Here is a 10,653-nt window from a genome sequence, read left to right as displayed (position 1 = left end):
TCTTGAAATTCCCTGTGGAGTTATTTCCGCCCGAGCCCATATCCAAAATTTTTCCTTGGGATATCGACCCTTCCTGGGTTACGAAGGTACTAATCAGATAGTTGATCTAGTTTATAACTCATTCGCTATGGGTATGGAGGATCATCTTCTAGATATTTTTTGTGGTCATGATACGAAGGAAATAATGACTAAATCCTTATCCACGGATATTAGTCCAATTTGGGATTCTGAAAGTCGGCAAGAATTGGGTAAAATCCCCAGTTTTGTAAGGGACAAAGTAAAAAGAAATACAGAAAAATTTGCACGACGAAAGGGCATTTTGAACGTTACTGTCGAGGTAATGCACGTAGCTAAAGAAGCATTAAGTTAAGTACCTAACCTAATAAATATAAATTAATTGATTACATTGAGTGTATTCTATACAAAAAGAGTGGATCCGATTCGATACCTATTCCTATCATATCATTTGAGTTAATGACTATTCATAATCACGTCTCGAATCATGATTCGAGATCACTGATCTCGATCATGATTCGAGATCAGGGAGGAATCTTCAAAACATTGTCTGAAACGATGCGGTAGTTTACATAATGGGTTTTCGGCCAGACCAGCACGAACCCGTCGATCTATTTCTTGTTGGAAGTATCCCTGATCCCACTGGTAACGAGTGGGACCGAATAATTCAACCGGAGTAGTTGCGGAGGAATACCACATGGTCCCAGCAACAATGGAAGCTGCAAAAAACACAACAACAATACTGCTGGATAGGACCGTTTCAATATTCCCCATGCGTAATCCTACATATAAACTTTGGGGAGGACAAACACTGAGATGGAATAGACCTGCTAATATACCCAAAATACCCACTATTATACGATGAGAAGCTATTCCTCCTGGAACAAAAGGATCAAAACCTTCAGCTCCCCATGCTGGATCCACTGGTTGTATTTTTCCAGTTAGTCCATAAGGATCAGACACCCATATCCCAGGACCATACAAACCCGTTACATGAAATGCTCCAAATATGAAACAAGCTACTCCTGAGAGGAATAAATGAATTCCAAATACTTTTGGCAAATCTAAACAACGTTTTCCCATACGTTCATCACAGAATATGTCCAGATCCCAATATACCCAATGCCAGATAGCTGCCAAAAAGCACAGGCCAGAAAACATGATATGTGCGCCGGCCACACCTTCATAACTCCAAATATCGGGATTAATTACAGTTTCTCCGGTGATGTTCCAGCCACTCCATGAATCCTTTATTCCAAAATGAGTCATAAAAGGTATAACGAACATACCTTGTCTCCACATTGGATCAAGAACAGGATTGGATGGATCAAAAACTGCTAATTCGTACAGAGTCATTGAACCAACCCAACCAGCAACTAGAGCTGTATGCATTATATGTACAGAAATTAACCGTCCAGGATCATTCAATACGATGGTATGAACGCGATACCAAGGCAAACCCATGCAAACACCCCTTTATCAGAAAAAGTAGACACTATGTAACTTTCTCACATTGGATTGGAAGAGATCATGTTATCGAGCTAGACCTGGATCATCTCGAAAGTGAACATCTATTCACTTGGACATTGCTAATGATGGAACAGGTTTGAAACAATTATGTTCATACATAATAGCAGGGAGAGGCAAAGATATTTTATCGTTTGTATGTACCAATACACAATGTAGGGATTGGTCCCATTTATATTGATAAAAAAAGAGGAAAGAAACGAGATATTCTAATCCTTCCATTCATTCATGAACGATACCTTTGCAATTTATGGACTCAGTCAGATATAATTTTTGATGAAAAAATATCATTTTTCTACTAAAGAGTGGAGCTATTACTGTTCCATAACAGTAATACTTTACTGCGGGAAAAAATAAAATACTGAGTTCAAATGCTCAGTCAAAATGATAACTTTATCATTTTGTGCTATGCAATGAAAAAAAAGGTCAAAATAGGAAGTCTCTAGGTTAATGGGCCTTTTCCGTTCCGTAGAAAGATTCGGGGTTATTCGTTTTCAGGATCAATAGTGGACGAACGGAGAGAGAGGGATTCGAACCCTCGGTACGGATGATCCGTACTACGGATTAGCAATCCGCCGCTTTGGTCCGCTCAGCCATCTCTCCAAGATGGAAGAGTTCATGTGTAACAAAATGAATGGTGGAGTAAAGGTGTATATCATAGTATGTACAGATTGTATCGGCAATATAATGAATATTGCGATTATTCAGTTGGATAAAGAACAATCCAGTCAATCGTATTGTTCATTTCGTTAAAAATAGTTCTGTATGACTGATTTTTTCTGCTTTTCTTGGCCTGGCCGATGGCCAGGCCAAGAAAAGCAGAAAAAATCAGCAGTCATACAGTGCTTGACCTAATTTGATAGCTAGAATACCTGCTGTAAAAGCAAGAAAAAAAGCTATCAAAAATTTAAGCTCTACCATATCTTCATTCCCTCCCCAATGAGTTTGATTAAATGCGTTACATGGATTAGTCCATTTATTTCTCTCCAGTATCAAATTTTATTATCTAGATATTGAAGGGTTCTCTATCTATTTTATGTATTATTGTAAAGATATCAGTTGCTCAAGGCCATAGGTTCCTGATCGAAACTACACCAATGGGTAGGAGTCCGAAGAAGACAAAATAGAAGAAAAGTGATTGATCCCGACAACATTTTATTCATACATTCAGTCGATGGAGGGTGAAAGAAAACCAAATGGATCTAGAAGTTATTGCGCAGCTCACTGTTCTGACTCTGATGGTTGTATCAGGCCCTTTAGTTATAGATAGATAGAGCTTTGGATGGATCATAGATCCATCCAAATATCCTTTAACTATTTAAGTTGATAATGTAACGAATAAAACCCACCTGTATCACTAAACTATACATGCCACAATCCCATTGACGGATATTTCGTCACTTCTTTCCTTCCACATTTGAATCCAAATTCCGGAATTCCTTAATTCTCTCTCTTCTATTTCCGAGAGAGAAGAAAGGATTCTATCCATTCTAGTTTTAGAAATTCTAGGTTGTTCTTTCTCTTTATCAAGGAATTTTTTTTGCTCAACTCCTCTAATCTTCTAATTGAATTCTTTCTAATTCATTTTAGAAAGATCTTCCTCTTCCAGGAAGAAAAAGAGCCATAAACTCGAATGGCTCCATATTCTTCACTCTCAAGCTTTGTTGATCTCTTATAGTAATCACATCTTGAGGTTTGCAAGGGTAACTTGGTATATCTACCATATGGTCATTGACCCGGATATGTCCATGATTCACTAATTGTCTAGCTCCGGGAATGGTGGGAACCATACCCAATCGAAAAAGAATATTATCCAAATGCATTTCAAGTAATTGCAATAGGATCTGACCCGTTGAGCCTTTGGCTCTTCTAGCAATACGAACATATTTCAGCAAATGCTCTTAGGCATAACTTGTCTCCATCCGCTTTGTATCAGCTCAGCCCGGAGTTTCCAGTATAGCGATCCTTACCCTACGAGCTACTATAATATATGTTCTCAACTTGATATCTATAAAGATAGATGGATCATCCATATCCAATTTGTTGTCCATCTACCATAGTAGACTCACTCATTCATATATGATGAGGGGGCCCTTTTAACTCAGTGGTAGAGTAACGCCATGGTAAGGCGTAAGTCATCGGTTCAAGTCCGATAAAGGGCTCATGTTTCCCACGAAGAAAGAAGGCTCAGGTGTCCATTTCTATTACATAGATAGAAATATTTTCACCGAAATATGAAAATGACAACAAATCGGATTCGGATCCAGTCCGTTTTTTATCTTCTTTTATGAGGCGAACGACGGGAATTGAACCCACGCGTGGTGGATTCACAATCCACTGCCTTGGTCCACTTGGCTACGTCCGCCCCGGAAAAACCAATTTATCTATCTACAGTCATTTCTTCCAAGAATAAAAAACGAGCTAACGTTTGTTCTTATGTGGGTCGGTGACCTCTGATAGGGGATCAAAGCAAGATCGATGACTAACTCTCAACTCTCGCACAAGTTGTATGGCTTATTATCAAATATGTGATAAATATGAAGTATTTTGTATTTCTCTCGGAGAAATATCCCGATCCCATCTTCCCTCCGTTCTTTTGAACGTGAAAGAAGAATCTTTCTTCTTTCGTATCGATCCTTTGTCTATTCACTCATGGGCGATAATTATTGTTTTTCCCTATTAGATTTTAGTTTTCAACTAACACAGTTTTACAGATTGGTTCGGTAGATCCCACGTTATTAGAGTTGTAACGAATGGGCCATAACCATTAAAATGGTTCGGTGTAAATGGAATAGATCGAGATCTATCTCGATATTTGTTGTATGTTTTATCTTGACACTAAGATCTTGTCCATCTGAACAACTCTGGGCAGGGTATTTGATCAGAGAGTCGTTGTTTAAAATGATCAAGGTTGTGGCTGTGTCGACAAGTTAGACCCTATTCGCTTATCATATATTCAGATTCGATGAATCTAGACCATTTGAACTTGTATCCTTCCTTCTCGTATTAGAAGGTATAGGGTTTTCCAATCTAGAAAATTTTGTTATCTTACATGCACGGTTAGGATACAATCAAGTTCTTTGTTATATTATTATGCAGGTTATGGGAAAAAGATACAAATTTAAAGGCTCATCTACCGACGGAGATAGCGAACATTTGATGAATCAAATATAAATTTGATTGTTGTCTTTCAGTTAATTCGTTTGAAAGTTTAGATCAAGCGAATAGAATTGGTAGGCATCAATCGATCCGTGGAACGTATCAAATCTTTCACATATAAGTTCGTTATGAGATGAGCCCACTCATCTCACAATGATATAAAATCATTTTAGACAGATTTATTGCCGAGTAGAGATCTATTTCTAACGGGGCAGAAAGCAGCTTCTTTTGGGTCACTGTCCACATAATTTCTGGACAAGGGGTAATAGTTTCTTTCTTTCGTCCCAACCCAACAGACTTCTTTATTCTATTGTTTATTCCAGAACGCATTCCATTAAATATGTGTATTCTATAAAATAGTGGGGTAGATTAAAGCAAACGTTGGTCCATATGTAGATCTAATATGCATAGCCGGTAGATTGCATTTTTGTGATATGTTACTAGAACGGAACTAGAGGCAAGGAAGAGTGTTTGTCCCAATATTAAAATCTTGGGTCTCAAAAACCATGTGATGATCTTAGGTGAAGAAAGAGAACGAACCAAAGGTTCGCCTTTAGCTAGGATGGATCAACTCCAGAGAATTTCTCTGCCCAAGTATTCGGAATATCCCTCGTACTTGCCACTTCTATGGTTCAAAAGTAGGCTCGATTTATCGCACATAACTTATTGTAGAGAATCCTAGTTGATCAAGATCTTTGCCCCGATATTTAGCAAAGGGATAGATACATCCAGGATTTTCTATTGAACGGAAATTTTGTTCAACCCCAACGGAATGCGTTGCGTTTAGATGGAGATAAAATTCACATGTCCGATCGATACTTTGACTGCTCTATGGATTGCTTAGAACATATGATATTTGAGAGAACTCTCGAATTTTTCGAAGAACTAGTGATAAAAAAAAAATAGTTTATAGGTTTGATCATCTGGTATCGGATCAATCTCGATCGATCCAAAATACTAATATGCCTGCTCTGGTCCAACGTTCCCATCCATCGATCTCGATAAGGACATGAGATTGATATGATCTGAAAGACTTTTCAAGGCCAAGTCATAGGGACGGACTATGAGGGGATATATATAAATAGTATCACTTAGTGGAATGTATAGGGCTATACGGGCTCGAACAGTAGACCTTCTCGGTAGAACAGATCAAAGTTCTTATTATCAAAATAATTTGAATTGTTCCAAGAACCCAACATGCATTTTCTCGCATTGGGCTCTTTCATTAACTGATGGAAAGATCGGTTAGTCTGCCATTCTCCTCTTTCCGGTAAGATACTAATATGGCTCCGTGTGTTCCAAATTCTTACCCTTTGGAAGCAATCCCAAAGTTATTCAAAAGGTTTTTTTGACGTACATCTGCCTTGCTCGGGCATAGATTGACTCAAATAGAGTCTCTTCTATCGCTCCAAAAGTAAAATATGACACTTCATACACCTAAAAGTTCATAGAGCGAAAAGAATCTATTTTGAGGTCCCCGTATTATACTCATTATGCCTAAAGGGATATCCCATATTGGTTTATCCATCATATCCCTTAATATGAGATCTCCCTTGGATAAAATAAAACTTACGCTCAGTGAAGGTGAGTAATGGAGATAGAACAATTCCTTCTGTCGTGTATCCCCGGTCAATGCACCTTTAGATGCTTTCATCTCCTGAGAATTTTAGTACCGAGCGAAAGGTTACACCTATGCACTAGGCCTTGCTTGTATAGTTGAACCTATTTGATAGGCGCGCATGAGGGGAGAAAGCACTACGTATGGAAATCGACAACACAAAAGCTTCGTTATAGCCCATATGCATTACCCTTTTCTGAAGGGTAGTGAGAATGGTTGGGACAACAAACATCCATCTCGTTTGTACTTCGGATACCCTTATAATGGAACCATCGGAGATTGTTGAAGTGATTAATCCCCGGAGAATACAGGGCATTAAGAACAAAGAAATTGTTAGAGGTTCCATTCCTAGTAGTAAGATCCTTGGTATTTGGAAAAGAATATTTGCAAGAAGGATGGCTAGAGATTCATTGGAAATACAATAGGTTTACAATAATTTGTAACTTTTTCCAAAAAACCATATTATAATACAAAGAAAGATATATAATTCTTTCCAATTTTCTTATATAATTCTTTCCAATTTTCTTTTAAATATACTTTTCTATAAGACACCATCAAAGTATATACATAAGATATACTTGTTGATCTACTCTCTTTGTTTTTACTATGACTTGAGAAGTACACTTAAAAATACTAATGCATAGTTTCTTCGATGTTAGCCATTCATGCTCAAGGTTCTTCTTTCCTTTATATTCTTATCTATAAGATTTATTATAATAATAAGATATCATATATAATTTATCAATATTTGTAATATTAATAAGTTTGTAATATATATATTTTTAAATAAAATAATTTTATGTTAATTTAATATAGTTATTTAATTGTTTTATGTTGAAGAGTGTGGTTGGAATTTATTAATTTTTTTTGTAAGTTTGTTTTTTTTTTTTTTAATCAAAAGTTAGTTTTTAATGTATAAATAGATTTAGCATCGCAAAAGATTTTTAGAATACTCAAATTGTGCAAAGTTCACAATCGAACATATAATTTTAACAAATTTCTGCCAAATTTAACCAGAAAACCTCCTAAACCTAGAACGTTTACATAAAGACATTTAATATATGCAATCAATGCAATTATTTTAAAAATTGTGGTTATTATTATTTAATATAGCTAACAATACTTGGAAATTTAATACCTACTTGTCTCATTTGTGACTCTTACTATGTAAAGGAGTTTGTTCCTAGATTGGTGTGTGGTTGAGATATTCTCTGAACCAAGTGATTGTGTGTCCAATATAGTCTATCTGTCTTGAAACAATACTAACTGTATTTATATGTAACATTTTTTATTTTTATTTTTTATTTTTTTTGTGTAAGGCTAATTCTATTAATAAAAAACAAAAATATAATTAAAAAGAGGCCTTGCCTCAACCGATGTCACTGAAGTTCATCAAGGGAGTCTAAATCGCCCTAGATTTGGGGAAACCAGTTTGACATGGAAAAAACCATACATATATCCCAAGACCGTCACCAAAGGAAAACCATACATGTGACCTGGACCCATTATTTAAGGCAAAAACCAGAAGAAGTTTCGACACAACACCACCTGATGCAATTGAAAAAATGACAAACCCGCTTATCGTTCAAACAAACAACAAAAACAACAAGTGATTGGACCAAACCCATCAGCAGCAGAAGTCTGAGTTTGAGCGTGGGTGGGAATGGATGCCACGTGGCTTCATTTGTTATCATCCTGGTCAGGTGTCTCCTCGACAATGAGGCAAGCGTACTGGTCCCAGTCTTCATCCTCCTCCGCCACGTCGCCTTTCGCTACGCCACCTGGAGGCTCCCTTGCATGCTGGGTGCCGCTCGAACTGCCAGCTAATTCCATTGTAATTGAAGCTCCAACTGAGCTGCTACCTGTTTGTTGAATTTCGCCAGCGTGAACTCCTTCATCATGCAGACGGCCATGCCTAACTACCCTGCTATCATTCTTCAGGTGTTCCTCAGAACCACCGCCACCTCCCTGATTTCGGTCCTCCTCTGAAGGCGCTTCAGAATTTCTCGCCTGAGTACTGTTCTGCTCATTTTCTTCAAAGAAAACAATGGTCACATTGGCAGTTATGATGGGCCTGTTCAGGCTACTCTGGAACCTGAATTGGGTCGAGTGAGGGACAGAACTGGGATGCAGAGGAGAAATTGCAGTGTGGAGCTGGAAATCACTGTGCGCAGCCATTGAGGCCTGCACTTGCCCCCGTCCACTGCGCATTTGAGGATAGTGTCTATGAGGCGAACTAGGAGGAGGCGAATTCTCATGGGAGTGAGGGGGTGAGGCAGGAACAGAGCTCTGCGATGCTTGTGGGCGAGTGCTGCCACCGCGGGTGCCTCCTCTGCGGCTCCTCATGCGGTGACAGACCATATCAGTGTGGTTAGAGTGCAAATCAGCTGGACAAGAGGCCGGGAAGGAGATCAGGTTGTGAACAGAGGGCTCCTGTGCAGGATTCAAAGGGAAATGCCTGGAATGGGAGTAATGGTGCCCATTTCCAAGGTCAATACAGCAAAGAAGCCAGCATCGGCTCCCGGTGGCAGTTTTGTTACAGGAATTTCCAGCCTGAGGCGGACAGATGCTGAGGGAAGGAGGATAAACAGAGGGGTCAAGAGGCTCCATGTTATTTGCAACTGCGTCTAGGTCTCAGCCTGAGTGGCCATTTAATGCTGCATGCAGGTTGGCCTGCGTTCATTTCAGGTGAGCTTGGAATGGAGTGCTACCCACCGTATGGCAGGTCCAAATGCCGGCGGTCTGATGGGTCTCCATTAATGATCTCAGAGTTCACCCGCATCCGGGTGTATTTATATGTAACATTATTTGATATGAATATATAATTTAGTGTGCATTATCAAATTTTAAGTTGGTGTTAGACCCTGTATAGGCTTGGGCCTTGGCCCCTCGTGGGCTGAGGGAAATAGAGAGTAAGTGTGTTTTTTGTTGAGAGTGTGTACGTTTGTCCATCATTTGAATGCTTATTAGTGTTTATAAGAAGGCTACACATTTGCAGATCGATGAAAATAACCGCAATATTGAAGCCTGAGATGTAGAATCCTGAAGTGACTGTTATAGAATGTTGTGTTGAAGAACGAATCGTCTAGAGAGAGATCCTGTCAAGACGCATTGGGTAGACCAGTGGGAAAGATCACAACAGTGTAAATATTTTATTGTATCTAAATTTGTTACGACTGAGAAACGAGGAAACAACCAACGTTTCTGATGTGTGAAAGAGCATACAGTTAGAAATAATTAATTCCTACTTGTCTATGGTTGTATTTTTCTATTTGAGGAGTTTGTTCCTACATAATAGGAATAAGCTAGAATATAGTTTCTCCTAGTTTAGTGTGTGGTTGAGAGAATCTCTCAACCATACTACTGTACGTCTAAGATAGAATTCCTATCTTGAGACTATTGCTTGTATAAATATGTGTGTAAATTTCCTCATTAAAATAATAGAATATATTGTGGTGTGCTATTTTATCTTGGTATCAGAGCCCGTGAGGGCCTGGCCCCTCCTGGGCTTGGCCCTTCCTAGGTTGAGGGAAATAATTGAGAGAATTTGTGAACGTTGTTTCTATGTTTTTGGAGTGGTGGCCCTGCGTGGAAAACATCACTGGTCCTGCGTCACACGTCGGGCCATTTCTCGGTGGCAATCCGATCTTTATCCCGCGCACAACACCAGAATATCGTTCCCTTCCTCGGCTTCTGGGCAATCATTTCTCTTCCTTACCACACCCATACAATATTTTTCCTGCAAACAAGAAGTTTAAGTCAGAGATGGACGTGGAATTGAGAAATGTTTCCCCGTTTGATGGAAGTCAACCATACGGGCATCAGGGATAGCCTTCTGACGAGATTCTCTGCCGAGCTAATGCATGGATGGTCGGTGGAGGATGTGATTCACGTTAGAAATTATTTTGGGCCTAATGCTGTTGGGCAGATTGGTGTTCCTCGCTTCAGCAACGAGCATTCGCAAAAGTTGGATGAGCTGTTGGTGATCGTTCTAGATTCAGTGCTTGAAAATTTGATTATGACGGAAGTCGTTATGATGATTAATTTGAATGCGGGATCTGTTGCCGGATCTGTGGAGGAGTTGCAGAGACTGAAGAGGAGCTGTGGAAAGATGTCATGGATCTGGTGATCTGCAGCCGTGGTGCGTCTGCTAGTCGAGAGAGAGATCCGATCAAAGAGCCAGTAGATCGGTTGAGTCGGCGGTGATGCTGACTTGATGCCGAGCAGTCAGCAGATCTGGTAACGGTGGGTCGAAAATTACGCTCCAGGTCGAACATCAAAGATCTGCAGATTAACCCCTTCCTGGCTGTCGTGGCTGGCGTGGCAGATTATCG

At 39.3% G+C, this 10,653-nt stretch overlaps 1 non-coding gene across 1 annotated transcript; it reads left to right on the top strand.

Moving 5' to 3' along the window:
* Positions 1–3,632: 3,632 nt before the first annotated feature.
* On the top strand, positions 3,633–3,704 carry TRNAT-GGU (transfer RNA threonine (anticodon GGU)). Its single transcript has one exon. It is a non-coding gene; the product is annotated as a tRNA-Thr (tRNA).
* Positions 3,705–10,653: the final 6,949 nt, after the last annotated feature.

Source organism: Pinus tabuliformis, chromosome 9 (genome assembly GCF_031772625.1).
Source record: "Pinus tabuliformis cultivar Carrire ecotype Pingquan chromosome 9, CPIR1, whole genome shotgun sequence".
NCBI lineage: Eukaryota > Viridiplantae > Streptophyta > Pinopsida > Pinales > Pinaceae > Pinus > Pinus tabuliformis.
Note: the sequence above shows the minus strand (reverse complement) of the source record. Positions and strands in the feature narration are given on the sequence as shown.